This window comes from Engystomops pustulosus, chromosome 9 (genome assembly GCF_040894005.1).
Source record: "Engystomops pustulosus chromosome 9, aEngPut4.maternal, whole genome shotgun sequence".
In the NCBI taxonomy this organism is placed as follows: Eukaryota; Metazoa; Chordata; class Amphibia; order Anura; family Leptodactylidae; genus Engystomops; species Engystomops pustulosus.
This window is the reverse complement of record NC_092419.1, coordinates 64098651-64118458: the sequence shown is the minus strand read 5'-3', so window position 1 is coordinate 64118458 and position 19808 is coordinate 64098651. Positions and strand designations below refer to the sequence as shown.

The window sequence follows — 19808 nt, the reverse complement described above, 5'->3', positions numbered from 1 at the left end:
GCACATTCAGCTTAGAATGGCCGTTGACAGCAGCTGTTCAATTTGAACCTTCTTTTACTATCTCATAGAGAAACTAACACAATTTTCAGGTTCAAAAAGGTCAACGGAACTTGGGATTCCCAGCCAGTCTCCCATGCTGGTACTTGCCAAGCCTTAAGCTGCATTGCTGCTGCGATCTGACGAGAGCAGGCACATTCAGCTTAGAATGGCCGTTGACAGCAGCTGTTCAATTTGAACCTTCTTTTACTATCTCATAGAGAAACTAACACAATTTTCAGGTTCAAAAAAGTCACCAGAACTTGGGATTCCCAGCCAGTCTCCCATGCTGGTACTTGCCAAGCCTTAAGCTGCATCGCTGCTGCGATCTGACAAGAGCACGCACATTCAGCTTAGAATGGCCGTTGACAGCAGCTGTTCAATTTGAACCTTCTTTTACTATCTCATAGAGAAACTAACACAATTTTCAGGTTCAAAAAGGTCAACAGAACTTGGGATTCCCAGCCAGTCTCCCATGCTGGTACTTGCCAAGCCTTAAGCTGCATCGCTGCTGCGATCTGAAAAGAGCACACACATTCAGCTTAGAATGGCCGTTGACAGCAGTTGTTCAATTTGAACCTTCTTCTACTATCTCATAGAGAAACTAACACAATTTTCAGGTTCAAAAAGGTCACCAGAACTTGGGATTCCCAGCCAGTCTCCCATGCTGGTACTTGCCAAGCCTTAAGCTGCATTGCTGCTGCGATCTGACGAGAGCAGGCACATTCAGCTTAGAATGGCCATTGACAGCAGCTGTTCAATTTGAACCTTCTTTTGCTATCTCATAGAGAAACTAACACAATTTTCAGGTTCAAAAAGGTCACCAGAACTTGGGATTCCAAGCCAGTCTCCCATGCTGGTACTTGCCAAGCCTTAAGCTGCATCGCTGCTGCGATCTGACAAGAGCACGCACATTCAGCTTAGAATGGCCGTTGACAGCAGCTGTTCAATTTGAACCTTCTTTTACTATCTCATAGAGAAACTAACACATTTTCAGGTTCAAAAAGGTCAACAGAACTTGGGATTCCCAGCCAGTCTCCCATGCTGGTACTTGCCAAGCCTTAAGCTGCATTGCTACTGCGATCTGACGAGAGCAGGCACATTCAGCTTAGAATGGCCGTTGACAGCAGCTGTTCAATTTGAACCTTCTTTTACTATCTCATAGAGAAACTAACACAATTTTCAGGTTCAAAAAGGTCAACGGAACTTGGGATTCCCAGCCAGTCTCCCACGCTGGTACTTGCCAAGCCTTAAGCTGCATTGCTGCTGCGATCTGACGAGAGCAGGCACATTCAGCTTAGAATGGCCGTTGACAGCAGCTGTTCAATTTGAACCTTCTTTTACTATCTCATAGAGAAACTAACACAATTTTCAGGTTCAAAAAAGTCACCAGAACTTGGGATTCCCAGCCAGTCTCCCATGCTGGTACTTGCCAAGCCTTAAGCTGCATCGCTGCTGCGATCTGACAAGAGCACGCACATTCAGCTTAGAATGGCCGTTGACAGCAGCTGTTCAATTTGAACCTTCTTTTACTATCTCATAGAGAAACTAACACAATTTTCAGGTTCAAAAAGGTCAACAGAACTTGGGATTCCCAGCCAGTCTCCCATGCTGGTACTTGCCAAGCCTTAAGCTGCATCGCTGCCGCGATCTGAAAAGAGCACACACATTCAGCTTAGAATGGCCGTTGACAGCAGTTGTTCAATTTGAACCTTCTTCTACTATCTCATAGAGAAACTAACACAATTTTCAGGTTCAAAAAGGTCACCAGAACTTGGGATTCCCAGCCAGTCTCCCATGCTGGTACTTGCCAAGCCTTAAGCTGCATCGCTGCTGCGATCTGAGAAGAGCACGCACATTCAGCTTAGAATTGCCGTTGACAGCAGCTTTTCAATTTGAACCTTCTTTTACTATCTCATACAGAAACTAACAAAATTTTCAGGTTCAAAAAGGTCAACGGAACTTGGGATTCCCAGCCAGTCTCCCATGCTGGTACTTGCCAAGCCTTAAGCTGCATTGCTGCTGCGATCTGACGAGAGCAGGCACATTCAGCTTAGAATGGCCGTTGACAGCAGCTGTTCAATTTGAACCTTCTTTTACTATCTCATAGAGAAACTAACACAATTTTCAGGTTCAAAAAGGGCAACGGAACTTGGGATTCCCAGCCAGTCTCCCATGCTGGTACTTGCCAAGCCTTAAGCTGCATTGCTGCTGCGATCTGACGAGAGCAGGCACATTCAGCTTAGAATGGCCATTGACAGCAGTTGTTCAATTTGAACCTTCTTCTACTATCTCATATAGAAACTAACACAATTTTCAGGTTCAAAAAGGTCACCAGAACTTGGGATTCCAAGCCAGTCTCCCATGCTGGTACTTGCCAAGCCTTAAGCTGCATTGCTGCTGCGATCTGACAAGAGCACTCACATTTAGCTTAGAATGGCCGTTGACAGCAGCTGTTCAATTTGAACCTTCTTTTACTATCTCATAGAGAAACTAACACATTTTCAGGTTCAAAAAGGTCAACAGAACTTGGGATTCCCAGCCAGTCTCCCATGCTGGTACTTGCCAAGCCTTAAGCTGCATTGCTGCTGCGATCTGACGAGAGCAGGCACATTCAGCTTAGAATGGCCGTTGACAGCAGCTGTTCAATTTGAACCTTCTTTTACTATCTCATAGAGAAACTAACACAATTTTCAGGTTCAAAAAGGTCAACGGAACTTGGGATTCCCAGCCAGTCTCCCATGCTGGTACTTGCCAAGCCTTAAGCTGCATTGCTGCTGCGATCTGACGAGAGCAGGCACATTCTGCTTAGAATGGCCGTTGACAGCAGCTGTTCAATTTGAACCTTCTTTTACTATCTCATAGAGAAACTAACACAATTTTCAGGTTCAAAAAAGTCACCAGAACTTGGGATTCCCAGCCAGTCTCCCATGCTGGTACTTGCCAAGCCTTAAGCTGCATCGCTGCTGCGATCTGACAAGAGCACGCACATTCAGCTTAGAATGGCCGTTGACAGCAGCTGTTCAATTTGAACCTTCTTTTGCTATCTCATAGAGAAACTAACACAATTTTCAGGTTCAAAACGGTCAACGGAACTTGGGATTCCCAGCCAGTCTCCCATGCTGGTACTTGCCAAGCCTTAAGCTGCATTGCTGCTGCAATCTGACGAGAGCAGGCACATTCAGCTTAGAATTGCCGTTGACAGCAGCTGTTCAATTTGAACCTTCTTTTACTATCTCATAGAGAAACTAACACAATTTTCAGGTTCAAAAAGGTCAACAGAACTTGGGATTCCCAGCCAGTCTCCCATGCTGGTACTTGCCAAGCCTTAAGCTGCATCGCTGCTGCGATCTGAAAAGAGCACACACATTCAGCTTAGAATGGCCGTTGACAGCAGTTGTTCAATTTGAACCTTCTTCTACTATCTCATAGAGAAACTAACACAATTTTCAGGTTCAAAAAGGTCACCAGAACTTGGGATTCCAAGCCAGTCTCCCATGCTGGTACTTGCCAAGCCTTAAGCTGCATCGCTGCTGCGATCTGAGAAGAGCACGCACATTCAGCTTAGAATTGCCGTTGACAGCAGCTTTTCAATTTGAACCTTCTTTTACTATCTCATACAGAAACTAACACAATTTTCAGGTTCAAAAAGGTCAACGGAACTTGGGATTCCCAGCCAGTCTCCCATGCTGGTACTTGCCAAGCCTTAAGCTGCATTGCTGCTGCGATCTGACGAGAGCAGGCACATTCAGCTTAGAATGGCCATTGACAGCAGCTGTTCAATTTGAACCTTCTTTTGCTATCTCATAGAGAAACTAACACATTTTCAGGTTCAAAAAGGTCACCAGAACTTGGGATTCCAAGCCAGTCTCCCATGCTGGTACTTGCCAAGCCTTAAGCTGCATCGCTGCTGCGATCTGACAAGAGCACGCACATTCAGCTTAGAATGGCCGTTGACAGCAGCTGTTCAATTTGAACCTTCTTTTACTATCTCATAGAGAAACTAACACATTTTCAGGTTCAAAAAGGTCAACAGAACTTGGGATTCCCAGCCAGTCTCCCATGCTGGTACTTGCCAAGCCTTAAGCTGCATTGCTGCTGCGATCTGACGAGAGCAGGCACATTCAGCTTAGAATGGCCGTTGACAGCAGTTGTTCAATTTGAACCTTCTTCTACTACCTTATATAGAAACTAACACAATTTTCAGGTTCAAAAAGGTCACCAGAACTTGGGATTCCAAGCCAGTCTCCCATGCTGGTACTTGCCAAGCCTTAAGCTGCATTGCTGCTGCAATCTGACAAGAGCAGGCACATTCAGCTTAGAATGGCCATTGACAGCAGCTGTTCAATTTGAACCTTCTTTTGCTATCTCATAGAGAAACTAACACAATTTTCAGGTTCAAAAAGGTCACCAGAACTTGGGATTCCAAGCCAGTCTCCCATGCTGGTACTTGCCAAGCCTTAAGCTGCATCGCTGCTGCGATCTGACAAGAGCACGCACATTCAGCTTAGAATGGCCGTTGACAGCAGCTGTTCAATTTGAACCTTCTTTTACTATCTCATAGAGAAACTAACACATTTTCAGGTTCAAAAAGGTCAACAGAACTTGGGATTCCCAGCCAGTCTCCCATGCTGGTACTTGCCAAGCCTTAAGCTGCATTGCTGCTGCGATCTGACGAGAGCAGGCACATTCAGCTTAGAATGGCCGTTGACAGCAGCTGTTTAATTTGAACCTTCTTTTACTATCTCATAGAGAAACTAACACAATTTTCAGGTTCAAAAAGGTCAACGGAACTTGGGATTCCCAGCCAGTCTCCCACGCTGGTACTTGCCAAGCCTTAAGCTGCATTGCTGCTGCGATCTGACGAGAGCAGGCACATTCAGCTTAGAATGGCCGTTGACAGCAGCTGTTCAATTTGAACCTTCTTTTACTATCTCATAGAGAAACTAACACAATTTTCAGGTTCAAAAAAGTCACCAGAACTTGGGATTCCCAGCCAGTCTCCCATGCTGGTACTTGCCAAGCCTTAAGCTGCATCGCTGCTGCGATCTGACAAGAGCAGGCACATTCAGCTTAGAATGGCCGTTGACAGCAGCTGTTCAATTTGAACCTTCTTTTGCTATCTCATAGAGAAACTAACACAATTTTCAGGTTCAAAAAGGTCAACGGAACTTGGGATTCCCAGCCAGTCTCCCATGCTGGTACTTGCCAAGCCTTAAGCTGCATTGCTGCTGCGATCTGACGAGAGCAGGCACATTCAGCTTAGAATGGCCATTGACAGCAGTTGTTCAATTTGAACCTTCTTCTACTATCTCATATAGAAACTAACACAATTTTCAGGTTCAAAAAGGTCACCAGAACTTGGGATTCCAAGCCAGTCTCCCATGCTGGTACTTGCCAAGCCTTAAGCTGCATCGCTGCTGCGATCTGACAAGAGCACGCACATTCAGCTTAGAATGGCCGTTGACAGCAGCTGTTCAATTTGAACCTTCTTTTACTATCTCATAGAGAAACTAACACAATTTTCAGGTTCAAAAAGGGCAACGGAACTTGGGATTACCAGCCAGTCTCCCATGCTGGTACTTGCCAAGCCTTAAGCTGCATTGCTGCTGCGATCTGGCGAGAGCAGGCACATTCAGCTTAGAATGGCCATTGACAGCAGTTGTTCAATTTGAACCTTCTTCTACTATCTTATATAGAAACTAACACAATTTTCAGGTTCAAAAAGGTCACCAGAACTTGGGATTCCAAGCCAGTCTCCCATGCTGGTACTTGCCAAGCCTTAAGCTGCATTGCTGCTGCAATCTGACAAGAGCAGGCACATTCAGCTTAGAATGGCCGTTGACAGCAGCTGTTCAATTTGAACCTTCTTTTGCTATCTCATAGAGAAACTAACACAATTTTCAGGTTCAAAAAGGTCACCAGAACTTGGGATTCCAAGCCAGTCTCCCATGCTGGTACTTGCCAAGCCTTAAGCTGCGATCTGACAAGAGCACGCACATTCAGCTTAGAATGGCCGTTGACAGCAGCTGTTCAATTTGAACCTTCTTTTACTATCTCATAGAGAAACTAACACAATTTTCAGGTTCAAAAAGGGCAACGGAACTTGGGATTCCCAGCCAGTCTCCCATGCTGGTACTTGCCAAGCCTTATGCTGCATTGCTGCTGCGATCTGGCGAGAGCAGGCACATTCAGCTTAGAATGGCCATTGACAGCAGCTGTTCAATTTGAACTTTCTTTTGCTATCTCATAGAGAAACTAACACAATTTTCAGGTTCAAAAAGGTCACCAGAACTTGGGATTCCAAGCCAGTCTCCCATGCTGGTACTTGCCAAGCCTTAAGCTGCGATCTGACAAGAGCACGCACATTCAGCTTAGAATGGCCGTTGACAGCAGCTGTTCAATTTGAACCTTCTTTTACTATCTCATAGAGAAACTAACACATTTTCAGGTTCAAAAAGGTCAACAGAACTTGGGATTCCCAGCCAGTCTCCCATGCTGGTACTTGCCAAGCCTTAAGCTGCATTGCTGCTGCAATCTGACGAGAGCACGCACATTCAGCTTAGAATGGCCGTTGACAGCAGCTGTTCAATTTGAACCTTCTTTTACTATCTCATAGAGAAACTAACACAATTTTCAGGTTCAAAAAGGTCAACAGAACTTGGGATTCCCAGCCAGTCTCCCATGCTGGTACTTGCCAAGCCTTAAGCTGCATTGCTGCTGCGATCTGACGAGAGCAGGCACATTCAGCTTAGAATGGCCGTTGACAGCAGCTGTTCAATTTGAACCTTCTTTTGCTATCTCATAGAGAAACTAACACAATTTTCAGGTTCAAAAAGGTCAACGGAACTTGGGATTCCCAGCCAGTCTCCCATGCTGGTACTTGCCAAGCCTTAAGCTGCATTGCTGCTGCGATCTGACGAGAGCAGGCACATTCAGCTTAGAATGGCCATTGACAGCAGTTGTTCAATTTGAACCTTCTTCTACTATCTCATATAGAAACTAACACAATTTTCAGGTTCAAAAAGGTCACCAGAACTTGGGATTCCAAGCCAGTCTCCCATGCTGGTACTTGCCAAGCCTTAAGCTGCATCGCTGCTGCGATCTGACAAGAGCACGCACATTCAGCTTAGAAAGGCCGTTGACAGCAGCTGTTCAATTTGAACCTTCTTTTACTATCTCATAGAGAAACTAACACAATTTTCAGGTTCAAAAAGGGCAACGGAACTTGGCATTCCCAGCCAGTCTCCCATGCTGGTACTTGCCAAGCCTTAAGCTGCATTGCTGCTGCGATCTGGCGAGAGCAGGCACATTCAGCTTAGAATGGCCATTGACAGCAGTTGTTCAATTTGAACCTTCTTCTACTATCTTATATAGAAACTAACACAATTTTCAGGTTCAAAAAGGTCACCAGAACTTGGGATTCCAAGCCAGTCTCCCATGCTGGTACTTGCCAAGCCTTAAGCTGCATTGCTGCTGCAATCTGACAAGAGCAGGCACATTCAGCTTAGAATGGCCATTGACAGCGGCTGTTCAATTTGAACCTTCTTTTGCTATCTCATAGAGAAACTAACACAATTTTCAGGTTCAAAAAGGTCAACAGAACTTGGGATTCCAAGCCAGTCTCCCATGCTGGTACTTGCCAAGCCTTAAGCTGCATCGCTGCTGCGATCTGACAAGAGCACGCACATTCAGCTTAGAATGTCCGTTGACAGCAGCTGTTCAATTTGAACCTTCTTTTACTATCTCATAGAGAAACTAACACATTTTCAGGTTCAAAAAGGTCAACAGAACTTGGGATTCCCAGCCAGTCTCCCATGCTGGTACTTGCCAAGCCTTAAGCTGCATTGCTGCTGCGATCTGACGAGAGCAGGCACATTCAGCTTAGAATGGCCGTTGACAGCAGCTGTTCAATTTGAACCTTCTTTTACTATCTCATAGAGAAACTAACACAATTTTCAGGTTCAAAAAGGTCAACGGAACTTGGGATACCCAGCCAGTCTCCCATGCTGGTACTTGCCAAGCCTTAAGCTGCATTGCTGCTGCGATCTGACGAGAGCAGGCACATTCAGCTTAGAATGGCCATTGACAGCAGTTGTTCAATTTGAACCTTCTTCTACTATCTCATATAGAAACTAACACAATTTTCAGGTTCAAAAAGGTCACCAGAACTTGGGATTCCAAGCCAGTCTCCCATGCTGGTACTTGCCAAGCCTTAAGCTGCATCGCTGCTGCGATCTGACAAGAGCACGCACATTCAGCTTAGAATGGCCGTTGACAGCAGCTGTTCAATTTGAACCTTCTTTTACTATCTCATAGAGAAACTAACACAATTTTCAGGTTCAAAAAGGGCAACTGAACTTGGGATTCCCAGCCAGTCTCCCATGCTGGTACTTGCCAAGCCTTAAGCTGCATTGCTGCTGCGATCTGGCGAGAGCAGGCACATTCAGCTTAGAAAGGCCATTGACAGCAGTTGTTCAATTTGAACCTTCTTCTACTATCTTATATAGAAACTAACACAATTTTCAGGTTCAAAAAGGTCACCAGAACTTGGGATTCCAAGCCAGTCTCCCATGCTGGTACTTGCCAAGCCTTAAGCTGCATTGCTGCTGCAATCTGACAAGAGCAGGCACATTCAGCTTAGAATGGCCGTTGACAGCAGCTGTTCAATTTGAACCTTCTTTTACTATCTCATAGAGAAACTAACACAATTTTCAGGTTCAAAAAGGTCACCAGAACTTGGGATTCCAAGCCAGTCACCCATGCTGGTACTTGCCAAGCCTTAAGCTGCGATCTGACAAGAGCACGCACATTCAGCTTAGAATGGCCGTTGACAGCAGCTGTTCAATTTGAACCTTCTTTTACTATCTCATAGAGAAACTAACACAATTTTCAGGTTCAAAAAGGGCAACGGAACTTGGGATTCCCAGCCAGTCTCCCATGCTGGTACTTGCCAAGCCTTATGCTGCATTGCTGCTGCGATCTGGCGAGAGCAGGCACATTCAGCTTAGAATGGCCATTGACAGCAGTTGTTCAATTTGAACCTTCTTCTACTATCTTATATAGAAACTAACACAATTTTCAGGTTCAAAAAGGTCACCAGAACTTGGGATTCCAAGCCAGTCTCCCATGCTGGTACTTGCCAAGCCTTAAGCTGCATTGCTGCTGCAATCTGACAAGAGCAGGCACATTCAGCTTAGAATGGCCGTTGACAGCAGCAGTTCAATTTGAACCTTCTTTTGCTATCTCATAGAGAAACTAACACAATTTTCAGGTTCAAAAAGGTCACCAGAACTTGGGATTACAAGCCAGACTCCCATGCTGGTACTTGCCAAGCCTTAAGCTGCATCGCTGCTGCGATCTGACAAGAGCACGCACATTCAGCTTAGAATGGCCGTTGACAGCAGCTGTTCAATTTGAACCTTCTTTTGCTATCTCATAGAGAAACTAACACAATTTTCAGGTTCAAAACGGTCAACGGAACTTGGGATTCCCAGCCAGTCTCCCATGCTGGTACTTGCCAAGCCTTAAGCTGCATTGCTGCTGCAATCTGACGAGAGCAGGCACATTCAGCTTAGAATTGCCGTTGACAGCAGCTGTTCAATTTGAACCTTCTTTTACTATCTCATAGAGAAACTAACACAATTTTCAGGTTCAAAAAGGTCACCAGAACTTGGGATTCCCAGCCAGTCTCCCATGCTGGTACTTGCCAAGCCTTAAGCTGCATCGCTGCTGCGATCTGAGAAGAGCACGCACATTCAGCTTAGAATTGCCGTTGACAGCAGCTTTTCAATTTGAACCTTCTTTTACTATCTCATACAGAAACTAACACAATTTTCAGGTTCAAAAAGGTCAACGGAACTTGGGATTCCCAGCCAGTCTCCCATGCTGGTACTTGCCAAGCCTTAAGCTGCATTGCTGCTGCGATCTGACGAGAGCAGGCACATTTAGCTTAGAATGGCCATTGACAGCAGCTGTTCAATTTGAACCTTTTTTTGCTATCTCATAGAGAAACTAACACAATTTTCAGGTTCAAAAAGGTCACCAGAACTTGGGATTCCAAGCCAGTCTCCCATGCTGGTACTTGCCAAGCCTTAAGCTGCATCGCTGCTGCGATCTGACAAGAGCACGCACATTCAGCTTAGAATGGCCGTTGACAGCAGCTGTTCAATTTGAACCTTCTTTTACTATCTCATAGAGAAACTAACACAATTTTCAGGTTCAAAAAAGTCACCAGAACTTGGGATTCCCAGCCAGTCTCCCATGCTGGTACTTGCCAAGCCTTAAGGTGCATCGCTGCTGCGATCTGACAAGAGCACGCACATTCAGCTTAGAATGGCCGTTGACAGCAGCTGTTCAATTTGAACCTTCTTTTACTATCTCATAGAGAAACTAACACAATTTTCAGGTTCAAAAAAGTCACCAGAACTTGGGATTCCCAGCCAGTCTCCCATGCTGGTACTTGCCAAGCCTTAAGCTGCATCGCTGCTGCGATCTGACAAGAGCACGCACATTCAGCTTAGAATGGCCGTTGACAGCAGCTGTTCAATTTGAACCTTCTTTTACTATCTCATAGAGAAACTAACACAATTTTCAGGTTCAAAAAGGTCAACGGAACTTGGGATTCCCAGCCAGTCTCCCATGCTGGTACTTGCCAAGCCTTAAGCTGCATTGCTGCTGCAATCTGACGAGAGCAGGCACATTCAGCTTAGAATGGCCATTGACAGCAGTTGTTCAATTTGAACCTTCTTCTACTATCTCATATAGAAACTAACACAATTTTCAGGTTCAAAAAGGTCACCAGAACTTGGGATTCCAAGCCAGTCTCCCATTCTGGTACTTGCCAAGCCTTAAGCTGCATCGCTGCTGCGATCTGACAAGAGCACGCACATTCAGTTTAGAATGGCCGTTGACAGCAGCTGTTCAATTTGAACCTTCTTTTACTATCTCATAGAGAAACTAACACAATTTTCAGGTTCAAAAAGGGTAACTGAACTTGGGATTTCCAGCAAGTCTCCCATGCTGGTACTTGCCAAGCCTTAAGCTGCATTGCTGCTGCGATCTGGCGAGAGCAGGCACATTCAGCTTCGAATGGCCATTGACAGCAGTTGTTCAATTTGAACCTTCTTCTACTATCTTATATAGAAACTAACACAATTTTCAGGTTCAAAAAGGTCACCAGAACTTGGGATTCCAAGCCAGTCTCCCATGCTGGTACTTGCCAAGCCTTAAGCTGCATTGCTGCTGCAATCTGACAAGAGCAGGCACATTCAGCTTAGAATGGCCATTGACAGCAGCTGTTCAATTTGAACCTTCTTTTGCTATCTCATAGAGAAACTAACACAATTTTCAGGTTCAAAAAGGTCACCAGAACTTGGGATTCCAAGCCAGTCTCCCATGCTGGTACTTGCCAAGCCTTAAGCTGCGATCTGACAAGAGCACGCACATTCAGCTTATAATGGCCGTTGACAGCAGCTGTTCAATTTGAACCTTCTTTTACTATCTCATAGAGAAACTAACACAATTTTCAGGTTCAAAAAGGGCAACGGAACTTGGGATTCCCAGCCAGTCTCCCATGCTGGTACTTGCCAAGCCTTATGCTGCATTGCTGCTGCGATCTGGCGAGAGCAGGCACATTCAGCTTAGAATAGCCATTGACAGCAGTTGTTCAATTTGAACCTTCTTCTACTATCTTATATAGAAACTAACACAATTTTCAGGTTCAAAAAGGTCACCAGAACTTGGGATTCCAAGCCAGTCTCCCATGCTGGTACTTGCCAAGCCTTAAGCTGCATTGCTGCTGCAATCTGACAAGAGCAGGCACATTCAGCTTAGAATGGCCGTTGACAGCAGCTGCTCAATTTGAACCTTCTTTTGCTATCTCATAGAGAAACTAACACAATTTTCAGGTTCAAAAAGGTCACCAGAACTTGGGATTCCCAGCCAGTCTCCCATGCTGGTACTTGCCAAGCCTTAAGTTGCATTGCTGCTGCGATCTGACGAGAGCAGGCAAATTCAGCTTAGAATGGCCGTTGACAGCAGCTGTTCAATTTGAACCTTCTTTTGCTATCTCATAGAGAAACTAACACAATTTTCAGGTTCAAAACGGTCAACGGAACTTGGGATTCCCAGCCAGTCTCCCATGCTGGTACTTGCCAAGCCTTAAGCTGCATTGCTGCTGTAATCTGACGAGAGCAGGCACATTCAGCTTAGAATTGCCGTTGACAGCAGCTGTTCAATTTGAACCTTCTTTTACTATCTCATAGAGAAACTAACACAATTTTCAGGTTCAAAAAGGTCAACAGAACTTGGGATTCCCAGCCAGTCTCCCATGCTGGTACTTGCCAAGCCTTAAGTTGCATTGCTGCTGCGATCTGACGAGAGCAGGCACATTCAGCTTAGAATGGCCATTGACAGCAGTTGTTCAATTTGAACCTTCTTCTACTATCTCATATAGAAACTAACACAATTTTCAGGTTCAAAAAGGTCACCAGAACTTGGGATTCCCAGCCAGTCTCCCATGCTGGTACTTGCCAAGCCTTAAGCTGCATCGCTGCTGCGATCTGAAAAGAGCACACACATTCAGCTTAGAATGGCCGTTGACAGCAGCTGTTCAATTTGAACCTTCTTCTACTATCTCATAGAGAAACTAACACAATTTTCAGGTTCAAAAAGGTCACCAGAACTTGGGATTCCCAGCCAGTCTCCCATGCTGGTACTTGCCAAACCTTAAGCTGCATCGCTGCTGCGATCTGAGAAGAGCACGCACATTCAGCTTAGAATTGCCGTTGACAGCAGCTTTTCAATTTGAACCTTCTTTTACTATCTCATACAGAAACTAACACAATTTTCAGGTTCAAAAAGGTCAACGGAACTTGGGATTCCCAGCCAGTCTCCCATGCTGGTACTTGCCAAGCCTTAAGCTGCATTGCTGCTGCGATCTGACGAGAGCAGGCACATTCAGCTTAGAATCGCCATTGACAGCAGCTGTTCAATTTGAACCTTCTTCTACTATCTTATATAGAAACTAACACAATTTTCAGGTTCAAAAAGGTCACCAGAACTTGGGATTCCAAGCCAGTCTCCCATGCTGGTACTTGCCAAGGCTTAAGCTGCATTGCTGCTGCAATCTGACAAGAGCAGGCACATTCAGCTTAGAATGGCCGTTGACAGCAGCTGTTCAATTTGAACCTTCTTTTACTATCTCATAAAGAAACTAACACATTTTCAGGTTCAAAAAGGTCAACAGAACTTGGGATTCCCAGCCAGTCTCCCATGCTGGTACTTGCCAAGCCTTAAGCTGCATTGCTGCTGCGATCTGACGAGAGCAGGCACATTCAGCTTAGAATGGCCGTTGACAGCAGCTGTTCAATTTGAACCTTCTTTTACTATCTCATAGAGAAACTAACACAATTTTCAGGTTCAAAAAGGTCAACGGAACTTGGGATTCCCAGCCAGTCTCCCATGCTGGTACTTGCCAAGCCTTAAGCTGCATTGCTGCTGGGATCTGACGAGAGCAGGCACATTCAGCTTATAATGGCCATTGACAGCAGTTGTTCAATTTGAACCTTCTTCTACTATCTGATATAGAAACTAACACAATTTTCAGGTTCAAAAAGGTCACCAGAACTTGGGATTCCAAGCCAGTCTCCCATGCTGGTACTTGCCAAGCCTTAAGCTGCATCGCTGCTGCGATCTGACAAGAGCACGCACATTCAGCTTAGAATGGCCGTTGACAGCAGCTGTTCAATTTGAACCTTCTTTTACTATCTCATAGAGAAACTAACACAATTTTCAGGTTCAAAAATGGCAACAGAAGTTGGGATTCCCAGCCAGTCTCCCATGCTGGTACTTGCCAAGCCTTAAGCTGCATTGCTGCTGCGATCTGGCGAGAGCAGGCACATTCAGCTTAGAATGGCCATTGACAGCAGTTGTTCAATTTGAACCTTCTTCTACTATCTTATATAGATACTAACACAATTTTCAGGTTCAAAAAGGTCACCAGAACTTGGGATTCCAAGCCAGTCTCCCATGCTGGTACTTGCCAAGCCTTAAGCTGCATTGCTGCTGCAATCTGACAAGAGCAGGCACATTCAGCTTAGAATGGCCGTTGACAGCAGCTGTTCAATTTGAACCTTCTTTTGCTATCTCATAGAGAAACTAACACAATTTTCAGGTTCAAAAGGTCACCAGAACTTGGGATTCCAAGCCAGTCTCCCATGCTGGTACTTGCCAAGCCTTAAGCTGCGATCTGACAAGAGCACGCACATTCAGCTTAGAATGGCCATTGACAGCAGCTGTTCAATTTGAACCTTCTTTTACTATCTCATATAGAAACTAACACAATTTTCAGGTTCAAAAAGGGCAACGGAACTTGGGATTCCCAGCCAGTCTCCCATGCTGGTACTTGCCAAGCCTTAAGCTGCATTGCTGCTGCGATCTGGCGAGAGCAGGCACATTCAGCTTAGAATGGCCATTGACAGCAGTTGTTCAATTTGAACCTTCTTTTGCTATCTCATAGAGAAACTAACACAATTTTCAGGTTCAAAAAGGTCACCAGAACTTGGGATTCCAAGCCAGTCTCCCATGCTGGTACTTGCCAAGCCTTAAGCTGCATCGCTGCTGCGATCTGACAAGAGCACGCACATTCAGCTTAGAATGGCCGTTGACAGCAGCTGTTCACTTTGAACCTTCTTTTACTATCTCATAGAGAAACTAACACATTTTCAGGTTCAAAAAGGTCAACAGAACTTGGGATTCCCAGCCAGTCTCCCATGCTGGTACTTGCCAAGCCTTAAGCTGCATTGCTGCTGCGATCTGACGAGAGCAGGCACATTCAGCTTAGAATGGCCGTTGACAGCAGCTGTTCAATTTGAACCTTCTTTTACTATCTCATAGAGAAACTAACAAATTTTCAGGTTCAAAAAGGTCAACGGAACTTGGGATTCCCAGCCAGTCTCCCATGCTGGTACTTGCCAAGCCTTAAGTTGCTTTGCTGCTGCGATCTGACGAGAGCAGGCAAATTCAGCTTAGAATGGCCGTTGACAGCAGCTGTTCAATTTGAACCTTCTTTTGCTATCTCATAGAGAAACTAACACAATTTTCAGGTTCAAAACGGTCAACGGAACTTGGGATTCCCAGCCAGTCTCCCATGCTGGTACTTGCCAAGCCTTAAGCTGCATCGCTGCTGCGATCTGAAAAGAGCACACACATTCAGCTTAGAATGGCCGTTGACAGCAGTTGTTCAATTTGAACCTTCTTCTACTATCTCATAGAGAAACTAACACAATTTTCAGGTTCAAAAAGGTCACCAGAACTTGGGATTCCCAGCCAGTCTCCCATGCTGGTACTTGCCAAACCTTAAGCTGCATCGCTGCTGCGATCTGAGAAGAGCACGCACATTCAGCTTAGAATTGCCGTTGACAGCAGCTTTTCAATTTGAACCTTCTTTTACTATCTCATACAGAAACTAACACAATTTTCAGGTTCAAAAAGGTCAACGCAACTTGGGATTCCCAGCCAGTCTCCCATGCTGGTACTTGCCAAGCCTTAAGTTGCATTGCTGCTGCGATCTGACGAGAGCAGGCACATTCAGCTTAGAATTGCCGTTGACAGCAGCTGTTCAATTTGAACCTTCTTTTACTATCTCATAGAGAAACTAACACAATTTTCAGGTTCAAAAAGGTCAACAGAACTTGGGATTCCCAGCCAGTCTCCCATGCTGGTACTTGCCAAGCCTTAAGCTGCATCGCTGCTGCGATCTGAAAAGAGCACACACATTCAGCTTAGAATGGCCGTTGACAGCAGTTGTTCAATTTGAACCTTCTTCTACTATCTCATAGAGAAACTAACACAATTTTCAGGTTCAAAAAGGTCACCAGAACTTGGGATTCCCAGCCAGTCTCCCATGCTGGTACTTGCCAAGCCTTAAGCTGCATCGCTGCTGCAATCTGAGAAGAGCACGCACATTCAGCTTAGAATTGCCGTTGACAGCAGCTTTTCAATTTGAACCTTCTTTTACTATCTCATACAGAAACTAACACAATTTTCAGGTTCAAAAAGGTCAACGGAACTTGGGATTCCCAGCCAGTCTCCCATGCTGGTACTTGCCAAGCCTTAAGCTGCATTGCTGCTGCGATCTGACGAGAGCAGGCACATTCAGCTTAGAATGGCCATTGACAGCAGCTGTTCAATTTGAACCTTCTTTTGCTATCTCATAGAGAAACTAACACAATTTTCAGGTTCAAAAAGGTCACCAGAACTTGGGATTCCAAGCCAGTCTCCCATGCTGGTACTTGCCAAGCCTTAAGCTTCATCGCTGCTGCGATCTGACAAGAGCACGCACATTCAGCTTAGAATGGCCGTTGACAGCAGCTGTTCAATTTGAACCTTCTTTTACTATCTCATAGAGAAACTAACACATTTTCAGGTTCAAAAAGGTCAACAGAACTTGGGATTCCCAGCCAGTCTCCCATGCTGGTACTTGCCAAGCCTTAAGCTGCATTGCGGCTGCGATCTGACGAGAGCAGGCACATTCAGCTTAGAATGGCCGTTGACAGCAGCTGTTCAATTTGAACCTTCTTTTACTATCTCATAGAGAAACTAACACAATTTTCATGTTCAAAAAAGTCACCAGAACTTGGGATTCCCAGCCAGTCTCCCATGCTGGTACTTGCCAAGCCTTAAGCTGCATCGCTGCTGCGATCTGACAAGAGCACGCACATTGAGCTTAGAATGGCCGTTGACAGCAGCTGTTCAATTTGAACCTTCTTTTACTATCTCATAGAGAAACTAACACAATTTTCAGGTTCAAAAAGGTCAACAGAACTTGGGATTCCCAGCCAGTCTCCCATGCTGGTACTTGCCAAGCCTTAAGCTGCATTGCTGCTGCAATCTGACGAGAGCAGGCACATTCAGCTTAGAATGGCCGTTGACAGCAGCTGTTCAATTTGAACCTTCTTTTACTATCTCATAGAGAAACTAACACATTTTCAGGTTCAAAAAGGTCAACGGAACTTGGAATTCCCAGCCAGTCTCCCATGCTGGTACTTGCCAAGCCTTAAGTTGCATTGCTGCTGCGATATGACGAGAGCAGGCAAATTCAGCTTAGAATGGCCGTTGACAGCAGCAGTTTAGTTTGAACCTTCTTTTGCTATCTCATAGAGAAACTAACACAATTTTCAAGTTCAAAACGGTCAACGGAACTTGGGATTCCCAGCCAGTCTCCCATGCTGGTACTTGCCAAGCCTTAAGCTGCATTGCTGCTGCAATCTGACGAGAGCAGGCACATTCAGCTTAGAATTGCCGTTGACAGCAGCTGTTCAATTTGAACCTTCTTTTACTATCTCATAGAGAAACTAACACAATTTTCAGGTTCAAAAAGGTCAACAGAACTTGGGATTCCCAGCCAGTCTCCCATGCTGGTACTTGCCAAGCCTTAAGCTGCATCGCTGCTGCGGTCTGAAAAGAGCACACACATTCAGCTTAGAATGGCCGTTGACAGCAGTTGTTCAATTTGAACCTTCTTCTACTATCTCATAGAGAAACTAACACAATTTTCAGGTTCAAAAAGGTCACCAGAACTTGGGATTCCCAGCCAGTCTCCCATGCTGGTACTTGCCAAACCTTAAGCTGCATCGCTGCTGCGATCTGAGAAGAGCACGCACATTCAGCTTAGAATTGCCGTTGACAGCAGCTTTTCAATTTGAACCTTCTTTTACTATCTCATACAGAAACTAACACAATTTTCAGGTTCAAAAAGGTCAACGCAACTTGGGATTCCCAGCCAGTCTCCCATGCTGGTACTTGCCAAGCCTTAAGCTGCATTGCTGCTGCGATCTGACGAGAGCAGGCACATTCAGCTTAGAATGGCCATTGACAGCAGCTGTTCAATTTGAACCTTCTTTTGCTATCTCATAGAGAAACTAACACAATTTTCAGGTTCAAAAAGGTCACCAGAACTTGGGATTCCAAGCCAGTCTCCCATGCTGGTACTTGCCAAGCCTTAAGCTGCATCGCTGCTGCGATCTGACAAGAGCACGCACATTCAGTATAGAATGGCCGTTGACAGCAGCTGTTCAATTTGAACCTTCTTTTACTATCTCATAGGAAACTAACACATTTTCAGGTTCAAAAAGGTCAACAGAACTTGGGATTCCCAGCCAGTCTCCCATGCTGGTACTTGCCAAGCCTAAAGCTGCATTGCTGCTGCGATCTGACGAGAGCAGGCACATTCAGCTTAGAATGGCCGTTGACAGCAGCTGTTCAATTTGAACCTTCTTTTACTATCTCATAGAGAAACTAACACAATTTTCAGGTTCAAAAAGGTCAACGGAACTTGGGATTCCCAGCCAGTCTCCCATGCTGGTACTTGCCAAGCCTTAAGCTGCATTGCTGCTGCGATCTGACGAGAGCAGGCACATTCAGCTTAGAATGGCCGTTGACAGCAGCTGTTCAATTTGAACCTTCTTTTACTATCTCATAGAGAAACTAACACAATTTTCAGGTTCAAAAAAGTCACCAGAACTTGGGATTCCCAGCCAGTCTCCCATGCTGGTACTTGCCAAGCCTTAAGCTGCATCGCTGCTGCGATCTGACAAGAGCACGCACATTCAGCTTAGAATGGCCGTTGACAGCAGCTGTTCAATTTGAACCTTCTTTTACTATCTCATAGAGAAACTAACACAATTTTCAGGTTCAAAAAGGTCAACAGAACTTGGGATTCCCAGCCAGTCTCCCATGCTGGTACTTGCCAAGCCTTAAGCTGCATTGCTGCTGCGATCTGACGAGAGCAGGCACATTCAGCTTAGAATGGCCGTTGACAGCAGCTGTTCAATTTGAACCTTCTTTTGCTATCTCATAGAGAAACTAACACAATTTTCAGGTTCAAAAAGGGCAACGGAACTTGTCATTCCCAGCCAGTCTCCCATGCTGGTACTTGCCAAGCCTTAAGCTGCATTGCTGCTGCGATCTGGCGAGAGCAGGCACATTCAGCTTAGAATTGCCATTGACAGCAGTTGTTCAATTTGAACCTTCTTCTACTATCTTATATAGAAACTAACACAATTTTCAGGTTCAAAAAGGTCACCAGAACTTGGGATTCCAAGCCAGTCTCCCATGCTGGTACTTGCCAAGCCTTACGCTGCATTGCTGCTGCAATCTGACAAGAGCAGGCACATTCAGCTTAGAATGGCCATTGACAGCAGCTGTTCAATTTGAACCTTCTTTTGCTATCTCATAGAGAAACTAACACAATTTTCAGGTTCAAAAAGGTCACCAGAACTTGGGATTCCAAGCCAGTCTCCCATGCTGGTACTTGCCAAGCCTTAAGCTGCATCGCTGCTGCGATCTGACAAGAGCACGCACATTCAGCTTAGAATGGCCGTTGACAGCAGCTGTTCACTTTGAACCTTCTTTTACTATCTCATAGAGAAACTAACACATTTTCAGGTTCAAAAAGGTCAACAGAACTTGGGATTCCCAGCCAGTCTCCCATGCTGGTACTTGCCAAGCCTTAAGCTGCATTGCTGCTGCGATCTGACGAGAGCAGGCACATTCAGCTTAGAATGGCCGTTGACAGCAGCTGTTCAATTTGAACCTTCTTTTGCTATCTCATAGAGAAACTAACACAATTTTCAGGTTCAAAACGGTCAACGGAACCTGGGATTCCCAGCCAGTCTCCCATGCTGGTACTTGCCAAGCCTTAAGCTGCATTGCTGCTGCAATCTGATGAGAGCAGGCACATTCAGCTTAGAATTGCCGTTGACAGCAGC

The 19808-nt window shown here is 45.2% G+C and overlaps 40 pseudogenes; all 40 read right to left on the bottom strand.

The window, feature by feature from the left end:
- Positions 1-98: 98 nt before the first annotated feature.
- Positions 99-217, bottom strand: LOC140093409 (5S ribosomal RNA; annotated as a pseudogene).
- A 448-nt stretch (positions 218-665) lies between these two features.
- LOC140095718 (5S ribosomal RNA) lies at positions 666-784 on the bottom strand (annotated as a pseudogene).
- A 258-nt stretch (positions 785-1042) lies between these two features.
- Positions 1043-1161, bottom strand: LOC140081718 (5S ribosomal RNA; annotated as a pseudogene).
- Positions 1162-1231: 70 nt separating this feature from the next.
- On the bottom strand, positions 1232-1350 carry LOC140078663 (5S ribosomal RNA; annotated as a pseudogene).
- Positions 1351-1987: 637 nt separating this feature from the next.
- On the bottom strand, positions 1988-2106 carry LOC140093397 (5S ribosomal RNA; annotated as a pseudogene).
- A 70-nt stretch (positions 2107-2176) lies between these two features.
- Positions 2177-2295, bottom strand: LOC140089157 (5S ribosomal RNA; annotated as a pseudogene).
- A 258-nt stretch (positions 2296-2553) lies between these two features.
- LOC140079373 (5S ribosomal RNA) lies at positions 2554-2672 on the bottom strand (annotated as a pseudogene).
- Positions 2673-2742: 70 nt separating this feature from the next.
- Positions 2743-2861, bottom strand: LOC140087464 (5S ribosomal RNA; annotated as a pseudogene).
- Positions 2862-3120: 259 nt separating this feature from the next.
- On the bottom strand, positions 3121-3239 carry LOC140093620 (5S ribosomal RNA; annotated as a pseudogene).
- A 448-nt stretch (positions 3240-3687) lies between these two features.
- Positions 3688-3806, bottom strand: LOC140082766 (5S ribosomal RNA; annotated as a pseudogene).
- A 257-nt stretch (positions 3807-4063) lies between these two features.
- Positions 4064-4182, bottom strand: LOC140079372 (5S ribosomal RNA; annotated as a pseudogene).
- A 447-nt stretch (positions 4183-4629) lies between these two features.
- On the bottom strand, positions 4630-4748 carry LOC140079371 (5S ribosomal RNA; annotated as a pseudogene).
- A 70-nt stretch (positions 4749-4818) lies between these two features.
- LOC140078662 (5S ribosomal RNA) lies at positions 4819-4937 on the bottom strand (annotated as a pseudogene).
- A 259-nt stretch (positions 4938-5196) lies between these two features.
- Positions 5197-5315, bottom strand: LOC140082765 (5S ribosomal RNA; annotated as a pseudogene).
- A 1181-nt stretch (positions 5316-6496) lies between these two features.
- Positions 6497-6615, bottom strand: LOC140096786 (5S ribosomal RNA; annotated as a pseudogene).
- Positions 6616-6685: 70 nt separating this feature from the next.
- LOC140079370 (5S ribosomal RNA) lies at positions 6686-6804 on the bottom strand (annotated as a pseudogene).
- A 70-nt stretch (positions 6805-6874) lies between these two features.
- Positions 6875-6993, bottom strand: LOC140082764 (5S ribosomal RNA; annotated as a pseudogene).
- Positions 6994-7252: 259 nt separating this feature from the next.
- LOC140098223 (5S ribosomal RNA) lies at positions 7253-7371 on the bottom strand (annotated as a pseudogene).
- Positions 7372-7630: 259 nt separating this feature from the next.
- On the bottom strand, positions 7631-7749 carry LOC140096666 (5S ribosomal RNA; annotated as a pseudogene).
- A 69-nt stretch (positions 7750-7818) lies between these two features.
- On the bottom strand, positions 7819-7937 carry LOC140079369 (5S ribosomal RNA; annotated as a pseudogene).
- Positions 7938-8007: 70 nt separating this feature from the next.
- Positions 8008-8126, bottom strand: LOC140093266 (5S ribosomal RNA; annotated as a pseudogene).
- Positions 8127-9508: 1382 nt separating this feature from the next.
- Positions 9509-9627, bottom strand: LOC140093618 (5S ribosomal RNA; annotated as a pseudogene).
- A 259-nt stretch (positions 9628-9886) lies between these two features.
- Positions 9887-10005, bottom strand: LOC140092014 (5S ribosomal RNA; annotated as a pseudogene).
- A 637-nt stretch (positions 10006-10642) lies between these two features.
- On the bottom strand, positions 10643-10761 carry LOC140091700 (5S ribosomal RNA; annotated as a pseudogene).
- Positions 10762-12332: 1571 nt separating this feature from the next.
- Positions 12333-12451, bottom strand: LOC140093771 (5S ribosomal RNA; annotated as a pseudogene).
- A 448-nt stretch (positions 12452-12899) lies between these two features.
- LOC140087897 (5S ribosomal RNA) lies at positions 12900-13018 on the bottom strand (annotated as a pseudogene).
- A 258-nt stretch (positions 13019-13276) lies between these two features.
- On the bottom strand, positions 13277-13395 carry LOC140079368 (5S ribosomal RNA; annotated as a pseudogene).
- A 1003-nt stretch (positions 13396-14398) lies between these two features.
- Positions 14399-14517, bottom strand: LOC140096954 (5S ribosomal RNA; annotated as a pseudogene).
- A 258-nt stretch (positions 14518-14775) lies between these two features.
- Positions 14776-14894, bottom strand: LOC140079366 (5S ribosomal RNA; annotated as a pseudogene).
- A 69-nt stretch (positions 14895-14963) lies between these two features.
- LOC140082095 (5S ribosomal RNA) lies at positions 14964-15082 on the bottom strand (annotated as a pseudogene).
- A 1015-nt stretch (positions 15083-16097) lies between these two features.
- On the bottom strand, positions 16098-16216 carry LOC140082763 (5S ribosomal RNA; annotated as a pseudogene).
- Positions 16217-16474: 258 nt separating this feature from the next.
- Positions 16475-16593, bottom strand: LOC140087251 (5S ribosomal RNA; annotated as a pseudogene).
- Positions 16594-16852: 259 nt separating this feature from the next.
- Positions 16853-16971, bottom strand: LOC140089612 (5S ribosomal RNA; annotated as a pseudogene).
- A 258-nt stretch (positions 16972-17229) lies between these two features.
- On the bottom strand, positions 17230-17348 carry LOC140093617 (5S ribosomal RNA; annotated as a pseudogene).
- A 448-nt stretch (positions 17349-17796) lies between these two features.
- Positions 17797-17915, bottom strand: LOC140092751 (5S ribosomal RNA; annotated as a pseudogene).
- Positions 17916-18172: 257 nt separating this feature from the next.
- On the bottom strand, positions 18173-18291 carry LOC140078581 (5S ribosomal RNA; annotated as a pseudogene).
- Positions 18292-18361: 70 nt separating this feature from the next.
- Positions 18362-18480, bottom strand: LOC140093385 (5S ribosomal RNA; annotated as a pseudogene).
- Positions 18481-18739: 259 nt separating this feature from the next.
- LOC140079364 (5S ribosomal RNA) lies at positions 18740-18858 on the bottom strand (annotated as a pseudogene).
- Positions 18859-19494: 636 nt separating this feature from the next.
- Positions 19495-19613, bottom strand: LOC140079363 (5S ribosomal RNA; annotated as a pseudogene).
- Positions 19614-19683: 70 nt separating this feature from the next.
- Positions 19684-19802, bottom strand: LOC140093718 (5S ribosomal RNA; annotated as a pseudogene).
- Positions 19803-19808: the final 6 nt, after the last annotated feature.